At 38.4% G+C, this 18948-nt stretch overlaps 1 protein-coding gene across 2 annotated transcripts in view; it reads left to right on the top strand.

Moving 5' to 3' along the window:
- The first annotated feature begins 410 nt into the window (after positions 1–410).
- Positions 411–18948, top strand: part of unpg (homeobox protein unplugged) — a 185249-nt gene continuing 166711 nt past the window's right edge. Inside the window, exon 1 of one of the 2 annotated variants that reach the window (XM_081735600.1) lies at positions 411–550. The gene's annotated coding sequence lies outside the window, so the exon portion shown is untranslated. The remainder of the gene's footprint in view (positions 551–18948) is intronic. The other variant, XM_081735601.1, reaches the window with a different exon arrangement.

Below are 18948 nucleotides of genomic sequence, written 5' to 3' on the forward strand. Positions count from 1 at the left end.
CGTCATACAAAATAATTGCAGCCCGAGATGGAGGAGCCCACACTTCCTGCGCCCCCGCAGGAACCTACCGATCCGCCACTGGAAGTTTCGAAGATGTCAGTGCAATTTACAAATCAGAATATTACAACAATTTCAGCAGAGCCTATGACAAGTGGTAATGAAGCTTTTATTCTTCCTACTTTTTCCCAGAATGCTAATTCCGAGGAGTCTGATTCTCTCTCTCAACAAAAACGCCGCCGAGTTTCAAGGTCAGCAAATAAAAAGAATGAACAACCTGTTTCCCAGTGTGTTCCACCACGAGCCAAAAAGCCAAGTTCCCGAGAACCTCCCCCACAATTTCGTTCCACGTCCGATTCTGAGTTATAGTGAGTGTTGTTTGTTTGCCTTCTTGTCACGATACGATAACAGCTGTGTTTTTGTGTCGATACATATTCGCATGTTATGCGTGTTTTTTTGTTTTCTCTATTTTTCCTCGTTTGTTGTTATCAAGTGTGCCAGAATAATAGTTTTGCTGTGGTCTTATCTACCGATATTTCTACGGATTTTTCAAGTAAGTACTGTAATGTGTGTGTTTTCATAGTACCTCAGAGCATGCCCATGTTAAATGCTTTCACTCTTTTAACTCTTAATATAAATAGGGTTAGCTCTGCACCGAATCTAACGTCGTTAAAGCAGTTTATCGAGCGTCGCCGTCCTGATGTACGTATGTTGTCTCACTGAATTGACTTTTCATTCTTTCGATTTTTTCCCTGATTATAACGCTATAATTACCTGTCATAACACCAGGAGTCGCGATACTTGTAAGAAAAGGTTTGGTTTATAATCGTGTCATGCTATCACCTGATGGTAGAGCAATTAGATGTTATATCTCAGGAATATGCATTATCCTATTGTATGCTTATTCTGGATTTCTTAAAATTAAAGAGAGAGATGAGTTTTTTGCAACGACTATACCATCTATGGTTCCTCCTGGTGTCGATCAATGTATAATGTTGGGCGACTTTAATGCGGTGATAGATCCCAGGGACTCCCTCACCCCCTCACCTCCCTGCCCAGCACTAGTTGAGCTTGTGCGTGCCATGAAGCTACATGATGCTCTTTTTGTTTCTAACTCACCGCATGTGATGACATTTCGCTGTTTGTCAACTCAGAGCCGCCTAGATAGGGTATATGTCACAGATCCTTTATGCAAGGCAGTGCTTCACGTTTTAACCCTCTTGCCCCCTTTGTCAAATCATGCTGCGGTTGAAGTAGCTTTTAAGCTTCCTTTTTCTCTTCCCGCTGGACGCGGTCCATCGTATTGGAAGATTAACAATACCCTTTTGTCTCGTGAGGACGTGATAGATGAATTTACGACGCGCTTTGAGTATTGGTGTAAGATGCAACGACATTTCCCCAATGTTGATACATGGTGGCAAGTATACGGTAAACCTAAAATTCGCAGTTTTTTCCAATGGCGCGGTAAGTTGGCACAACAACAGGACCGTACGCTTTCAGAATTTTTCCATCGTGCTCTCAGCGAGTTGTGGACATCCCCCCCAACCTTGGCCAACAGGATCCAAATTCAGGAACTTAAGAGTAGGTTGCGTCAACTAGATTCACATGCATCAATACAAGCCTATTTCTCCGAGGATTTTTATCATTGCTTCCCAGAAGAAACTGCTTCCATCTACCAAATTGATCTTCTGTTTCGGAAGCGGAAAGCTACGTACATTGACTCCCTCACAACGGCAGGTGGAATAGTAGTTTCTGACTCGCTACAAATACTCCAAGAATTCACAAGGCATTATAAAGCTTTTACAAGTGTGCAGACTCCGGACCTCTCTACCGCCCCAGAATTCTTGTCTGCTCTGCCTCACAAGTTCACAGAGACTGATTCTCATGCCTTGACACGTCCTATCACTGCGGATGAAATTTTTTCTGTTCTACGGGGAACCAAAGGCCGTAGCTCCCCTGGGATTGACGGTCTGAGCTTCGCTTTTTATAAGCGTAACTGGTCCTTTCTTAGCCGTACACTGGTTTCCTGTTTAACGCATGGTTATCTGGGGAGCCCTTTTTTCACAACGTAGCTATTGTGGTTCTCCTACCAAAGTCCTCCAACGCGCGAGTCGTGACCGATTATAGGCCGCTGTCCTTATTACCAGTGGATCTTAAATTATTTACAAAAGTTCTCGCTGCCAGACTTCGTCCCATTATTCGGAAATACATTAGCCCGTTTCAAGCTGCGCTGCATGACTCGCATAACATCCAATACACGCTCCGCTCCCTGCGGGACCTATTTGCGTATTATCACCTTCGTCATGTTCCTGCTGGCGCACTCGCAGTGGATTTAGCCAAAGCTTATGATTCAGTAGACCATCAGTTTCTCCATGAGACGCTTGAATCTTGGGGTTTTCCCACTGTTTTTCGCCGGGTGATTCATAATCTATATGCTAAAGCTCAGTTCCGCTTACAAATAAATGGACATCTATCCCCAACCATCCCTTTACGACGCGGACTACGCCAAGGGTGCTGTCTTAGCACCGTTCTTTTTGCTATGGTTTTAGACCCACTTCTTCATCGTTTGGCCATGTTGTCTTCGAATGGACCCTCCCTGTTCCGCAGTCAAAACATTTTTGGGTATGCTGACGATTTGACCATAACAGGAGTTGATCCTGTCTCACTACAGGGCGTGTTTCCTGTCCTGACCCGTTTTTCCCGATGCTCGGGTTTGCAGTATAACGATAACAAAACCCAGGTGTTGTCCTTTAACGGTTTTCAGCTCCCAGAGGACCCTTCAGTTTCTCCTGCCTTACCGCATGTCACCTCACTCACTATTTTAGGCATCCCCTTCACGTCTAACCCAACTCCCAACTATGATGAAGTATGGGCTCCCCTTTTAACGCAAATTCGTCAGTTGTTCTATTCACAGCGCTTCCGTAGGCTTAATTTACTTCACCGTATTCATTTTATCAATATTTTTGTTGTGTCTAAACTGTGGTACAGAGCGCGTGTGTTTCCGTTCCCAGAAATTTATGCCAAACGATTTGAATCCTTATTCCTATGGCATATTTGGCGAGGTTTTTATTTTCGCATTCCCCGTCAAGCCCTTTATCTGCCTCGTTCCGCTGGTGGGCTGGGCTTAGTCAATATTCGTATCAAATGTCAAACGTTGTTTATGGCTGACACTTATGCAGCGCTCTCATCACACAGTTCTATCACTAACCATTGGGTAAGTTGTTTCTGGAAGGATTATAGTCAACCGCAAAACCCTCCTTATATTCAATTCGTTGATCAGTGCCCGGGCTATATCAAAACGTTTATCCGATATTGGAATTATTCCGGGATGGTTCTCCACCCTCAACAACACAATGCGCGCTCGTTATATAGGACACTCAACGCGCACTCTTTCTCTCACACTACTTTACGCGTACCTCAAAAGTATCCACACGTAGATTGGCCGCAGGTGTGGTCTAATATCTCAAACCCTGTCATACCTGAGTACATGCAGGTTTTGTGGTTTCAGGTAGTACATCAACTTTTCCCAACACGGGCGCGTCTTTATGAGATTCAACGAGCCCCAGATGCTTTGTGTGAGCACTGCCAGCAAGAGGACACATTAGCCCATCGATATACACAATGTGTTGGCTCGCCATTGATTTGGCACACCATGCAGGAGGTGTTGGGACGCATTACCCGTCGCCCGCCTTCATATTTCACGGTGCAATTTATGTTATTCCCAGATTTTCATTTTTATCCCCCCACTAAACATCGAGCGGTGCTGTTCCTTGTTGCCAGCACTCTCCTATATTTTCAGCGCTTCACAACCTTGTTAGATGCACGCACGTATTTTGAATTTTTGAAACGTACACGTCGAAAGTTGTACACCCCAGACAGGGACCGGCAACTTTTTAGCCGGTTTTTGGAAGTGGTTTTGCAATAACGCACATCCCTCTCTTTCGGAATAGTTTTTTTTTATATCATAAGATATTTTATTGTAATGTTTAGTACAAGTATTATTATGTAATACAGTAAACAGGCTTCCGTCTCCTTTAGTACAATTTTCCCCTTTTTTCTTTTATTATTATTATTATTATTATTATTTTTTTTTCTTTTGTGATGAATAGTATATGTGTTATGATGTAATATAGTAAACAAGCTACAGCCTCCTTTTGTACTTAATCATGTTTGGCTCCTGTGGTTGTGTGCTCAGCTTGTAATTTCTGTACGGAAATAATAAAACTCATAGTGTAGGGGTAACCCAATGGCCTTATAAATAATAGAGCTATCGGACGTAAGTTCAAATCCTGTTCACGCCAAAGTTAAACTTTTTACAAAGTGATTGTGAAGAATCGACTTATCATACTGGATAAGCAATACATAAGAATGTGGAAGCAAATACCTCTATCATGATTGAGACGATTTACGAATGCTGGTTGGGAAAGGGCAAGGGAATTACCAGGACATTTCAAAGACATCATTGATCTGCAGTATACACTCTTCGTGTTACCGTTCTCAGAAAGAAACACTACACATTTTTTAAACAAAGTTTGGCTAAAGCAGTCGGTGGTATAGTGGTAATGTGCCAGACTTCCAAATGGAAAATCTAGGTTCGATTCCTCGTTAGGTAATATTATTTTTTCGCATAAATTAATGGCTGCAGAGATTTATCTTCTGATGGAGAACTTACAAGGCATAATTGGTGATAATTCAAATAAACAGTGTGTGCGTTCTATATTATACACTGTAATGATAAGTATGTTTCATATTTATATTCGTCCCCCCTCTCTCTGTCTTGACGTTTCCCTATCCTGTCTTTGCATCTTTCACTTCTCCCCCTCTCTCCCTCTCTCACACACACGCACTGCATGTTCCAAAGTTAAAACGGAGCAAGAGCCCGATATACATGATCTGGAGAATCTAATTAACTGTTAACTTCGGCGTCGTTTTTTTCGTGCTCTGGGGATAACATCTCCAGTCCTGGTTATCTCTGACAGAAATACTGTTTAAACGCAAGGGAATAAGTAAAATCTCTTTTATCCTCTGGGTTACCGAGTCTCAGTCGAATTACCGGGTCACTACGGATTTGAATCCTCGACCCAGTGGTGGTCTATAACCTAACCAACATCATCCGACTGACACGATGATCCGTTTGAGCTCTTAGCGTGTTCATTCTATCTGTGCAAATTACGTTATATCCGGAAGAGATGAAATCAATGCTGGATGTTCGGAACAGATAAATCTTCGGAAAAGACTAGAAAATGGTAACTCTTCGGTTAATTGAAAACAAAATTTTATTTATACTAATTCGACACAAAATTTGTTCCCATCCAATAATTCAATGTGTTTTTTTCACGTTGACATTTGAAACATGCTACATCTATGAGGAATATAAACTTTTCCTTTCCAACATTTGTAACTTTTCGTTACGATACAGTTTGAACTTTTAATATAGGGTATTTCTGATAGAAATTTAGCATTAAAATAGAACTTCAATTTTCTCTTTCTTTCTTTCTCTTTTCTTTGTTTCGTTTCTTTCTTTTTCTCTTTTTTTCTGTTTTGTTCAGTTTGCATTAGTAGTTTGAAATGGAGGATATGACCAACGCTATCTACTGGGTATATTAGAATGTATTTTGGATAAGTACGTCCAATGAACACTGCCGAATTTGCACTCGAACCACGCGGAAACAAAGCATGTGTGTTAAACTTTTGACATTATCCTAGATGCATCTTGGAGATCTCCAGTTCTACTTGAAATTGAGTATGCTATTATGAAAGTGACATAATGAATGTTTAAAGCATCCTCTATATATTCGAATTGTTCTGAAAAATATGTAAAAACAAACGTTATTTCTATTATTGTTGGATTTCTGGAAACCAAACTTTATAATGTTAGGTTCTTTCCTAACTACATTTGAATTCCACAGTTTTATCTGTTCTTCCTTTTCTTTTTCTTCTTCTCTCCTCCTCTCTCTCTCTCTCTACCTCATTTATGAATCTCTGTGTAATAGACATCCATTGGTTTCAATTTTTCATTGTATGTGTTTCAGTTTCTTTCTACATCAACCTATGAATCTTGTTTCGTCTCGATTTTGTTATTTCATTTTATCGAAACTAATACATGTGTAGTTTGAAATAAGAGTTGCGCTCATGTTGTTAGCTAATTTTAGTATAGGAGAGAAGAAAGGAGGAGAGAGAGGGGGTCTCTTTACCTGACACGATTATGGAATAAGAATGTGTATATTGGGTGGCCTAACTGCAGGGCGTCAGCTGTCGCAATTTTTTGATGCGGAGTGTACAAATACAAAGAATCGTTACGTTTACTACGGAAATCTGTACAGAGCGTACTTTATTCATATACTACACAAGTACTGACTGCCTTTTACCCGCTTAGATGTTATATCATGTCGCTGCAGGATGCGTGACATCTAACAATCTTCCGTACACTACATAGATCAGCCATCGTACGTCCATCTGTATGTGAAATTCTGAGCACTTACATACAGTTCTCTCTTTTGCACGGAAAGTACGTTTATCCGGAACACTTATGCGGAAAGTACGTATAAAACATACGTTTTGAGTTATACATTAGGTTCAGGATATTACATATAGTTCTACGTTAAGTCCAAAAAACACAGTATTTAAGCATGTAACCCTTCGTTTTACGTTCGCCATATACTTTTTTTTTTCGCAGTGTATTTACTTCGGAATTTCTTCCGTCCACCAATCAAATATTTCGATTGGAGGCTTATTTCAAATTAGTTAATAATCAGTACTTCAGACACGAAACAGATTTCTAATGAGTTACAAAGTCATAGTTCATAAGTATATACCATTTAATAATGTTCGATAAAAGCTACTCGTAAAAGAACATTTGGATGAAACGTAAACTGGAGCAATTTGTTTACAACCTTGTTGACAGAATGTATGTAGGAAACACTAGTGTGTTTAGAAGAAGGAAATAAAAAGAAAGGTAGAAAGTAAAAAGTTTTTTTTTTTTTTTTTTTTTTAATGTAAAATTGCTGAGAAATGAAGCCATGTCACTTTTATGTTTTAATGAAAACCTTTCTGTTTAATGGTTGCCGCTTTCGAATGACTTATGATGTTTACTGGATAGTTTCTTCGTATTAGCAAAGAACATTTTCTGCTACGAACGCAAAGAGAAAATAAAGTTCGTCGTCACACATGCATGGCACAGGACGGACCCAATTTGCTAACACGGCTTGTAATTAATATGTTTTCACTTCTTAACTGTGTTTATTTCTTGTTTATCGTCAATAAGTTATGACGCCGAAGGATCTCATGTAAATATGGGAGCTTCTTTTTCTGTTCTTCTGTTTTAAAAAAAAGAAAAAGAGAGAGAGAGAGAACAGATGAATCTTCCGGCATCGTTTTCCATTGCTTCTTCATAAACTTCATGGAACAGTGGTTTGGATAGCCCAGCTGTCTGTTTAAGACTTTCGCTCTGCTTCCAAATAACTATGCTTATTTATTAGTTTTACTTGTCATTTTAATTTAAGCTTTTAATAGTTGGATGAGTCTCAACCTTAGGCATAGGGATGCGCACGAAACAAGAACTGAAGCTGTCTCGTCTTGAAACTGTGTCGTACAAGTGATGTTTCGTCTCGAAAAATAAAGGATGTCCCATAAACAACGAAGCTTTTGAGTGCATAATAACTTAAACATTTATTGATGAAAATAAGTAGTTTACATATTTATGCATCTTTGCAGTTTATGCTATCTGTGATTATGTATGAAATATATTACTCATATGTTCTCCACAACTTTACAGGGACACTCTCGATAAAGTTTTCCATAACTATTCGCCAGACTTGCACCTCTAGTTGTGAAATTACACGCTGAATCTGCCTTGAGCTCTGGAAATGATCGTGGTTTATTAGCGTACACACGAGATTTCAAAATACCTCCCACAGATAGAAATCACATGGTCTCAAATCGCAAGATTTGAGTGGCCAATTCACGTCACTGTTGCCACAAATTACCCGGTCAGAAAACTTCTCTCGCAACAAGTGCGTTGTTGCAATGAATGTGTGACAGGTTGTGCCGTCTTGAAACTTATAAATATCCAAGACGAATTTATATTTGAACTGTAATTATTATTACTACTGTATATAAAAAGATTTTTTACAATAAAAGGTGATTGAGGAACTCCAAAAATTTCCTATGTACCATTTTAGCTGTGCCTTAAGAAGACAAAATTTTACAATACGTATAAAAAGCAGTTTCGGCAATCAAAACTCCTTAAATAATGAAAATTGAAAGTGTGCGGCAATTTTGTTTAAAGTTATAACTTTATTCATGCAATTAGATTTCCTAATTACTTTGGAAACAATCACGAAAGTGTATGTATTGGGGTTGCGGGATGATCCTCAAAATGGAGGGGGGGGAATACTGTTGGCAAGCTCATACCTAAAATACCAAGCCAAAGGGGGCCGATTAGGTTTATGGGAGAGCTACCTTGAATACCCTAAATTCTCGAATAGTTTCGTTTAAATTATACACAGTGGCGGATCTAGAAGATAAAAGCTGGGGGGGGGGGACGATAGCCAGAACCGAGATTATGATAGGCATATCATGAGTCTACGTAAATCATTTCAATTTGAAATCCGTTTACGCACTTCGTTAACAGAAAATATCAACAAAAAAATGAATAATTACTTTCAACAATTACAGTTAGTCATGAAGTACGAACTAGCAATTAATAAATTGTAAGCATGTCCAGATACGATACTTAAATAGATTAGTCACAAGACATTGCGCTTTAGATCTTAAAAAATTATAATTAACATGCAAGTTAGAAATTGTAGGAGAAAATAAATGTTGACTATAAATATACAACTCATGTTATCCTAGAAGTATCCAATAAACAATAAAGGGCAATGTTTACTATAGACTTCCAAAATTATAAATAAATAATAGCTTTAACTATTTTGTCACTCAAAAAACTGGGGAGTCCTAGGACCACTCGCCCCAGGCCATATCCGCCACTAACTGAACATATATTTACCTATACAAACAACTGAAAGTTTCATGGGGGCTAAAGTGATCCCAGGGAGGGAGAGAGTCCGAGCCCCTTATCTACCCCCTAGCTGCTGGTCTCGTGGATTCAAGGAATGCATAAGAATTGTTTATAAGTCTTAACACTAGTGCATTGTAAACATAACAAAGAAAGTTACTCAAAATTCTCCATAGTTGGATCAATGTGTGCAGTTACTGTAATTTAGTGATTAATGAATGAACAATATTAATGTATCTTGTAGTACTGCCACTCACTTTGTAGAGAAAAATCCTTCCAGCAGCAATCAACTACAATTGCCAACCAGCAGGTCTCTCGCTTCTTCTTTTTCTTTGTGTGCAATGGAAAGTAAGTCACATACTTGGAAGTTGTGAATAAAATTATCAACAGCCTAGATAGCAGCGGGACGCCAGGTAGATTATTAAATTGCCAGTAGGTGGCTCTGAGCTCAATTCCAGTCGCCGTATGGTGCTTGAGGAGTTCCAGTTGAATACGCGACAAAACGTACTAGCGACAAAACGTACCACCGACAAAACGTACCACTTACCCTGAGGGATGCTTGTAAAAGGTTTTCTAAAAACACTTTAAATAATGACAAGCGACAAAACGTACCACTTGCCTGGAGGGCTACTTGTGAAGAGTCTTCTAATCAGTCATCAAATAATGACAGGCGACAAAACGTACCACTTGATAGGACGGTATATACGTATATACATGCCGGCCAAAATAAGGTTAAAAGTTGAACAGATTGCTGGTGAGAAAAATAGCGATGCAAGACCAAGACTAAGACTAAGGCTAAGACTAAGACCATGCCTGCAAGGTTCTCGCAACACCAAGACAATACCTGCAAGATTCTCGCCAGACCAAGACCAGCAAGAATCTTCCATATGCAATATTTGAATATTTGCTGATTTCCACCACACTTTATCCAGGCTTTGGACCAGAGAGGGATAGGCATTATTAGAGGGACGCGGGCGCTTTCTCCCACAAGGGCCACCAGCATCTCAATGTCACAAATCAATTGCAGTTTTCTTTCTACAGTAAGTCAATAGTATTAACAATTGACAATTAAAACCTGATATTCTTTCATCAGTATATTATTCTAAATTGTTCAAAATATTATATGAAGTTCAAGGAGAACGTATACTATATTACAAAATTAGCAGATGTTTTAGTGTACTAGTTTTTGATGCTACTGTATCTATCACTTTTGTATTCGAAATATTTATTAATAAATCTTTTTCAATAGACATCAACATAAATGTTTTCAAATGTTTCTGAGACATGGTACTCGTTATCCTATTTTTAATGTATTTCAGTTTATTTAAGTTTTGAAAAATTTCTTTTACATGTTACCTGAGTTACGGGCGAAGTCAATAAAAATTTGTATGCTGGAAACCTGGATAAGTATTACTGCTAAATTTACAATTCTGCAAAATTAAAAAGCAGCACATTGGACAATTTTGCAACACGTTTTGCATTCGCTTTCCTTGTAAACAAATGTATTTTATCCTAATTCTGAATCACTTGCACCATCAGGACAGTCATTCTTTCTCGGTTGTGCTCGTCATCAAGACCGACTTTCAAGAATATCCACGTCCTTTAAAAGTCCAAGAGAATACATTTATAGTATTTTTGGAAACTTCTTTACTGAAGTTTTTCAGAAAATATTTAAGTTTATCGAAAGGCACGTCTGGAAGTTCTGTTACTTGGTTGAAGTGTCTAGGGTCCAAATAATTCATAAAGTACATTGCTTCTTGAATCTTGAAGAAATACTCGAAACTACCATGTCCAATATTGTATTGAATGCTTCGATGCAATTCCTGGTCATTGGATACAAGCAGCTTCATCTTCATGTTTACAAGAAAATCTTTGTCCATCTCTGAAGGCGAATTGTCGACAGGTCAATAGAAAAAAAAAAGAAAGAAAGAAATCACGTTCTAAGTCTTCAAATTTGTTATTGGTCCATTCTGCAAAGCTTAATGCTGCATTCTTAACAGATTCAAAATCATCTCTCTACTCTTTCACTTGGAACAGAGTAGTCTGCACCATCCGATAGGACTACACTAGCAGCATCCTCTATTTGGAGATAGTTTGACAGAGAGGTCGTCACTTGAAATATCTTAAGGAACATTTGTGCTGTCCGAGTTGTTTTGAACCTGAGATCTTTAATATATCCTTTCGCTTTACACCTAGCCTTTGGTTTGATATTTTCTGTAGAAGCAATTTTCTTAATTATTATGGTCAACTCTATATACAAAGCACTTTCTGAGTTCGAAAAATGACCAAACTTTTTCTGAAAAACAGTGTGTTTTCTACCATCTTGTTTCAGCAATAACTGTAAGACGCCTTTGTTAACATTTGATCTTCCAAATGTCCATTCGCTGATAAGACTCACGCATAAATATCGCACAGTCATTCAGCAGAACAATGATACAGAATCAATGCAATTTTTTGTCAGATCACATATGACATGATTGAGTATATGAGCGTAACACCACACGTGTAACTGAGTTTCTTAGTGGTTAAGCAGTTAGCGTATGCGCCTTTGTCGTGGGAGACCTGGGTTCGATTCCTGGCAGGAATTCATGTGCTTCGGATTTCCCGTAAATCAGTATGTCCCGTCTCATATAGCCTCGCTGCTAAAAGGGCCGTTAAACTCAAAATCAACTGAAACACAGTGTAACTGATCATAGGTGAATTGAAAAAATCCGAATATTGTCCTTCCATGTTACTTGAGCCATCGGTTGAATTTCCAATACGGTACACTTCTTAATATCAAGGTTCAACTTCTGCAGAATTTCCTGCAGTAAACCGCAAGGACACTGGCCTGTGGTAGATATGCATTTTACAATGACAACAATACTTTGTTTAACAACCATTTTAAGAACATACCGTAAAACAACAGAGCACTGGCCTGAAACTACTATATCTTGAGTAGTGTCTAATCGAACAGAAAATATTGAAGCTTGAGAGACTTCTTTCGAAATATCTTCTCTGATAAGTGTGTTGATAGCATTCAAAACAAAATTCACCGTGTTTAGTAAAAGTTATGCGACAACTATCCTGCTTACTTCCTCGTATATGACTCTTCTCGGTGACCTTATCTAAATTACTTTTAAGCGGAAGATCAAATTTGCTTAAGAAAGGAATAATACCCAAAAAGTTTCCATGATCTATAGCTGTGTCTTTCAGTTTATAGGCTGCTACATTTCCTCTGTAAATGAGCCCTCTTTTACCAATGAGTTTCTACACTTTGACAACTCGATACATTACCTGTTTGTTCTTGTCAACCTTATACTACCGTTGTTTTACCTGTTCATGAGGAAGTAGTTTCTTAACATTATGTTCTCTTTTGTTAGATATGTAAGCACCCACATTGGTCTAATGTATTTTGGAAGACTCGTGTTCTCATACTCGTTGATAAACGTGTTTAATGTTACGTTTGTCACGTACAGAACCTTTAAGAGAAGTTCGTTTGATCTGGAGAATGATCTGTGAACACGCTGAAAAAAAAAAAAAAAAAAAAGCTTGAAGTGGTACGTTTTGTCGTGGATTAAATATCCGAAATGTTTTAATTAGTCCAAGACAGGTTGTAATTTATATAAGTGGTACGTTTTGTCGTGGAATAAATATCAAAAATGCTTTAATTAATCCATGACAGGTTGTCATTTATGACAGGTCGTCAAAAGTGGTACGTTTTGTCGCGAAAATTCAAGTGGTACGTTTTGTCGCTGGTACGATTTGTCGGGACACCGTTCCAGTTTGTCCCATGACAAAGCTCTCAGATGTTCTTTGATTCTTAAAATTATAACAATGGAAGTGTCTACAATATACAGTAGAGACAAAAACACACTAAAAAATCCACGTGCTGTTTTTATCAATTAATAATAACAGGTTGACGTCAGGAAGAAACAGTTCAATTACAGCCGATCAATGACGTAATGGGTAATAATGAAAGCAAGGTAGATATGAATTGCAGAATACTAGACCTATTCTAACCCAAAAGTTCATCGATGAAGAAATAAGAGCTCGCCATTGAATTCAATCCATTGCCAAGGCATTCTGAGTCTTACGTGGATATAGATTAGACGAAGAGTCGTTGTCCTCCCCCGTCCCCAGCGGCACAGGCATTAATGTTGCGAGGTCCCTGTGAGATAGAAAACTGAAAATCTTTCACAACCCTTACTATAAGTTTGCCCTGGGTCCGCCCCTGGTTCAACCAGTATATCGCTATTATCCATTTTTAGAATAACATCTTTTGTGTCAGCCCTTTCAAAAGTGCTTGGCAATCCTACCGAAGATTTTTTAAAACTTTTTTTCGAAATATTGTAGAAATCGAGAAATTAATAATTGAAATATATGTCCGTAATTATTTAGTATTTAAAACGCTAACTACGTTCCTAGTGTCCATCGGAACAACCGATTGCAGGACTTCTACTCATGTAAATGTCAGAAAATTTATACGATCACAAAGTTATTTACGTCAAGGATTACAGAGAATGAACAAGGTGTTCATTATTTGGTAAAAAATGTCAAATATGTCGCGTGGAGCTTTGCTCATAGCAAAAAGTAACAACTGGTACACATTATCAGTATTAGTTACTAGATGTTCATGATATACCACTCAAGTGCACCCCTTAAATTTAAGACATATATTTGTGAATCGAGTTGGCCGAATGTCGGCGCAATTGTATATCCATAAAACTGCCAACGGTAAAATATAATTGCAGTGTATAGTGAGTTCTTCGTTTACATAGTGAGTAAATACTTTAAACTCCTTGTTTTCAACTTTACAACATCTGGCATGCAGAAAATTCTGTTACTTCCTTAAATGTGTTTGGTCAGAATATGGACTACAAGCAGCTAAAGTTAGTAGTATTGTTACTAAAATAGCAAACGTTTTAACAGTAATATTGCATACAAACTTAATGTACGTCGGTTAGAACGTTGTTCTACTTACTTCTTCAGAGGTAGTTTGCCAGGCACAGGACGCTTTCTTTTAGATATACGGATTCCCAGCATCTCTTGCACGTTTATGATATTTTTTATCATTCCGCTCGCTCACATTAATTTTTCTCTTTGTACCATTATTTAAAGGATTTTGGTCACCAGGCGAGAGAATAACACTATCCACGGCTGACATAACGTCAGTTGCAATGTTGTCCTGGAAGAGAGTGGCGATTTCCCGCTCATTCCACTGGCTGTTAAGTGCTGCCAACATCAATATTGTGGAAAAAGAAATGACCATCATGGTGTGGGAATGTCGTTTTCTACGTTGTTCTGTTAAAATCTCAATTGTCGCTTGTAGCGTTGCGTTGTTCGGCGGAGTTATTGAATTGTTTTTATCATAATACGAATGCTTTCCTCTTGCGCACATAATAACTAGGCAACACTGCTTGTGTGACACTGCTGTTGTGTTCTTGGTCCTCCCACTTGGTGTACGTGTCCCCCTCTTGCAGGTATCAGATTATCTGCATACATTTTTCATTTTTTGCGTTTTTCCGGCGTTTTTGGGGTATAACTCGGCATAGCTTCACCCGGTCACTGCTTGGTATATGTATTATAGGTAGCGTGTAAACAAGGGATTTCTGTACCAAGTAACTATCACCACGATGGTTAGCGATCCACAGTTAGTCAGGGTTCCAATTTTCATAAATATCTAGCTGTCACGGTTCGCATACGAGCCTTGTTAGACTGGAGGAATGGTTATCCTTTGTTTTTCATTAACATTTGGCAATAAAACAAACGCCTGAGAGATATACAACACCTTTATACAACTGTGTTGCGTTGGAATGTACAACTCATAGGATATGGTGCTTTTTTAAAAAAAAATTAACATTTACAGTGGACTTAAAAATGTAATAAAGAAATAATGGGTATGTTCTTTTTTTAAATATTCAATTAGAACTGGATAATCTGCACAAAATTTGCAATTGATCAGTGAAAATGACATGTTTGTAGAGCTATAATTCCCGAGAGCTCACTGTCGAAAGTCTTGACTACAAACATATAAACGTATACAAACAAACAACAACAAACAACGAAACGAAGACAAATGAAGGAATTAGGATCAAACTTTCATAGCATGACCACAACAGCGTAACAATAAAATAAACGAAGATAGAAGTGAGTATGAACAATGTAAGGAATGTTATAGCTACATTGTGGATAATTTTTGACTTATCCTCGTACATATGCTCGTTGGACTTTCCTTTTCTTTGAATTATATGCTGGTAATATTGGAAATTCTTGAGTTTAACTTCTTATCGCACCCAGAGTTTTCTATGGGGTAGATTCGAAGATTTTTACTGGGTCCAATACTACAAGACACTACATCTATGTAGTCTTGAACCAGTGTTAGTCTACACCCGAAAACACGATAATTAATTGTTTAGTACTGCCACCTATATTCTCAGAAAAAATAATACAAAACTATACAGTATTGTCCCTAAAAGTCAGCAATCGACAACCCGGTGGTCGAAATAACTCGGCCACACCCTGACAGGGCGAAAAGAATCTGAGCGCAGACCTTATAAAGTATTTTTTCTGAGGTCTGTCTAATCAGGTAAATTACTGTACAGTGTATACTCATTAATGCTCATTCTCATGTATAGTATAGACGCCTTTGGCGTGGGAGACCCGGGTTCGATTAACGGCGGGAGCTCATGTGGTATGGATTCCACGTTAATCAGTAGGTGCACGTCTCATATTGCCTTGCTGCTAAAAGGGACGCTTTAAACTCACAATCAACTCAACTCTATACCTTCATAAAGTACGCACTTTTCCTGTTTTTAAGGGTATTTGGGCATTTTATTCTCTGTTGTATTCTGAAGCAATCAATATATACAAGTACAGTACTGTATTTTCTGAGGAAACACTTGTACTTATTCCTTTTAAACCCCGTTTCCGATAACGCGACATTTTCACAAACTCGACCATCCTTCGGTTCACATTAGGACAAGTTTTCGGACTCTACTGTTTTGTTTTTATACGGAAAGAAAGGGTAAAGATGAAAATAAAATGAAATCTTTGTTTCACGTCCCAGGATTATGCCTGTTATTCTAAGGGAGAAGCATTATTAAGACAAGTAAATGATAATGGAAGAATTTGATGGAATGAGAATGTGGGACGAAACGGGAGTACCCTGAGAAAACCCACAGACACAATGTTATCCATCACAAACCTACTTGAACGAGAATCGAACCAGCAACCGCATGCACCAGAGGTATCAGCTCTCCTACTGAGTCACTATGCCCCGGAGTGAAGATGAAGTGTAAGCTTAAATATTATGCTGCATCAGTCATTTGTCTGCTATACAAGCTCAGTTTTATTAAGAAAATATAGTAATATATGTCAAGTTTCGAAGATTTTTTCGGGGGATGTCCGGACCCAGTGAACCCACCCACGCGGTTGCGCCCCCATTGCTTACATCTCACCTGCAAATATCTTGTGTTCCCACCAAAGATAATTGTGGCGGAAAGGGTCAACAACAACGAACGCTGCTACAATTTGCATCCTAGCTTTTGATGTATGTATGCTAAGTCAGTACAACCTCTTAAAATACTCTATTTAGCAATCGCCACTAAAATAATGATGGCTCTAACCGACCTTCATTTTAAGCGTGACTCAGCCTTTTTGTCTTTCTTTCCACGTCCAAATAACCCCCCTGGTGAAGTCGTTAAAACCGCAAGACAGAAATATGACGTTGGTCTCTCTACTATGATAGATCATCAATAAAAGTTGAGGCGAGCTGTTTGAAGAGTTAGTCAGTGGAAGGAAATCCCTCTAACCCTTCGACATGACCTAGTTTTTTGGGAAACCGGAAAACAAGAAGCCTCTGCCATTTACTGGTGTTGATACGTCCAGATGCTGCAGACAGCAACAGCTCATCCTCTCTCTCTCTCTCTGGAAGAGATTTAAGGAGGAGTCCCATGGAGACATTCATTTTCGTTTTGCCTCTCAGAAAAGAATGAGAAAAGATTTTTTTTTTAAAGTTTTAACTCCTCCATCTTCAGTCTTCGACATGTGATTATCATTTTCGTCCGCTTTCGCCAACAGATGAGTCTGGCTCCTCCTCGTTTGCCTCAATTAGAAACACAATTTGGCATTCGACTTTGTACTTCGTTCTTCCGCGTTTTCTACTTCCCAATAACCAACTGACTCAACAACTAGACTTTACTTTATAGATCTCTAGCTGTATTATCTCTAGCTGTTATTTTTTAAAAAATGTATTTGAGGGTTTCCTTGTATTTATGGCTTATCTCTCTCATGTCTTATTTTTAAGTAATATGTGTATCACTGAGAGGAGGGGACGTTCTGTAATAGCCAGAATTTGCTGGTTAATGCTGTATATTTTTTACATATACAGTACACTGAGAAAAATCCGTTTCCTGGACAACGGTATTTTGTAGATATATACGGGGTCCATAAGTTTAATATGAACATCTGTATGGAGAATATGTTATCCATTTGCTACATTCGTATTGCCCTTTTCCCGGTTAGATGTTATATCATGCCGCTGCGGGATGTCTGATATCTAACAGTCTTCCGTATATTACATACGTCACCTGTATGTTACATACATCCATTTGTATGTGAGATCCTGACCGCCTATATAGAATTCTTCCTTTCTTACGGAAAGTATTTTTATTCGGAACACTTGTACGGAAAGTTCGTATAAAATATACTTTTTCGGTTATACGTTTGATGTACGTTAAGTCCAAAACTTCAGGATTTACGCATGTAACCTACGTTTTGGCGTACACCACGTACGTTCCTTTTCTCAGTGTACATTAGAAGTCTGCACAGGTTCGGGCTTACAAAGCATACACCACTTCGGGCCCGGGCTGGACTCGGACCTTAAATTTTCAAATATATAAAACCATATTTCTCGGAGCTAACTTTGTAAATATACTGTACAACGATATTTATTAGACCGTTCTTTCTAAAGAACTTTCAAAGCACAACTGCAAAATTAAAACTCTAATTACTGTAAATAAAAATACAATTTTGCGTTAATTATTAAGTTTATGTAGTTCGGACTTATTTCGGGCTCACTAGATTATCACACGAGCTTAGGACGGGCTCGGGAATAAATGTTAAAACATATTTCGGACTCGGGTCGGGCCTCACACTACAAATTCACAGGCCGTCCGGGCTCGAGCTAAAAATTTCGACCCGTGCAGACCTCTAGTGTACATAAATAAATATTGTCAATAAACGACGTAGTTCTTAATGTCATGAACGTTTCTTTTCTCTCCAAAACTACACATGAAAATTTACACTTACTCATATGATTTTATTTAACATAGTGAGTTCTACAAATTATGTACTGTGCCTAATGTTTGGATTTTTTCCCGATAGGAAACACGGTGGCTCAGTGATAGAGCGCTTATCTCTGGTGCGTGAAGCCTCTGGTTTGAGTATTTGGGCCAAGTAAGTTTTGTGGTGGAGAACATTGTGTCCGTGGGTTTTCTCAGAGTACTCCCATTTCCTTCCATTTTCTCATTCCCACCGACTCTTCCATCATAGTTCACTTGCCTTAATCATCCGTCCCCCTTAAACTGAAAGATTTCATTTCATCTCATTGAAAATGGTATAATGAAACTCCAGAATGTTAAATTTTGGAGGGGAGAAAGGAAAATTTAAAGGCCAGAAAGGTAAATTAGGGGACATGATTGTGTATTTGGGAGGAGAATGTTAAATTTGGGGTAAGAGTAGTAAATATGGGGACAATGTTAAATTTGGGGTAAGAATGACAAATTTTTGAGAAAAAGAAATAGTGAATAGAAACCAAGCCTATGAGAGAGAGAAAAGTTGCCAGACATTTAAGAGGTTTTATATCAAGAATCTTGGAACCAATGAGGCACATCTGATTGCAGAACGTAATCAGTGTCTAAAACGACATGTCTCTCTAATCACAGTACGAC

The sequence above is a fragment of the Thermobia domestica genome, chromosome 13, assembly GCF_964235325.1.
Source record: "Thermobia domestica chromosome 13, izTheDome1.hap1.1, whole genome shotgun sequence".
Taxonomy (NCBI): domain Eukaryota; kingdom Metazoa; phylum Arthropoda; class Insecta; order Zygentoma; family Lepismatidae; genus Thermobia; species Thermobia domestica.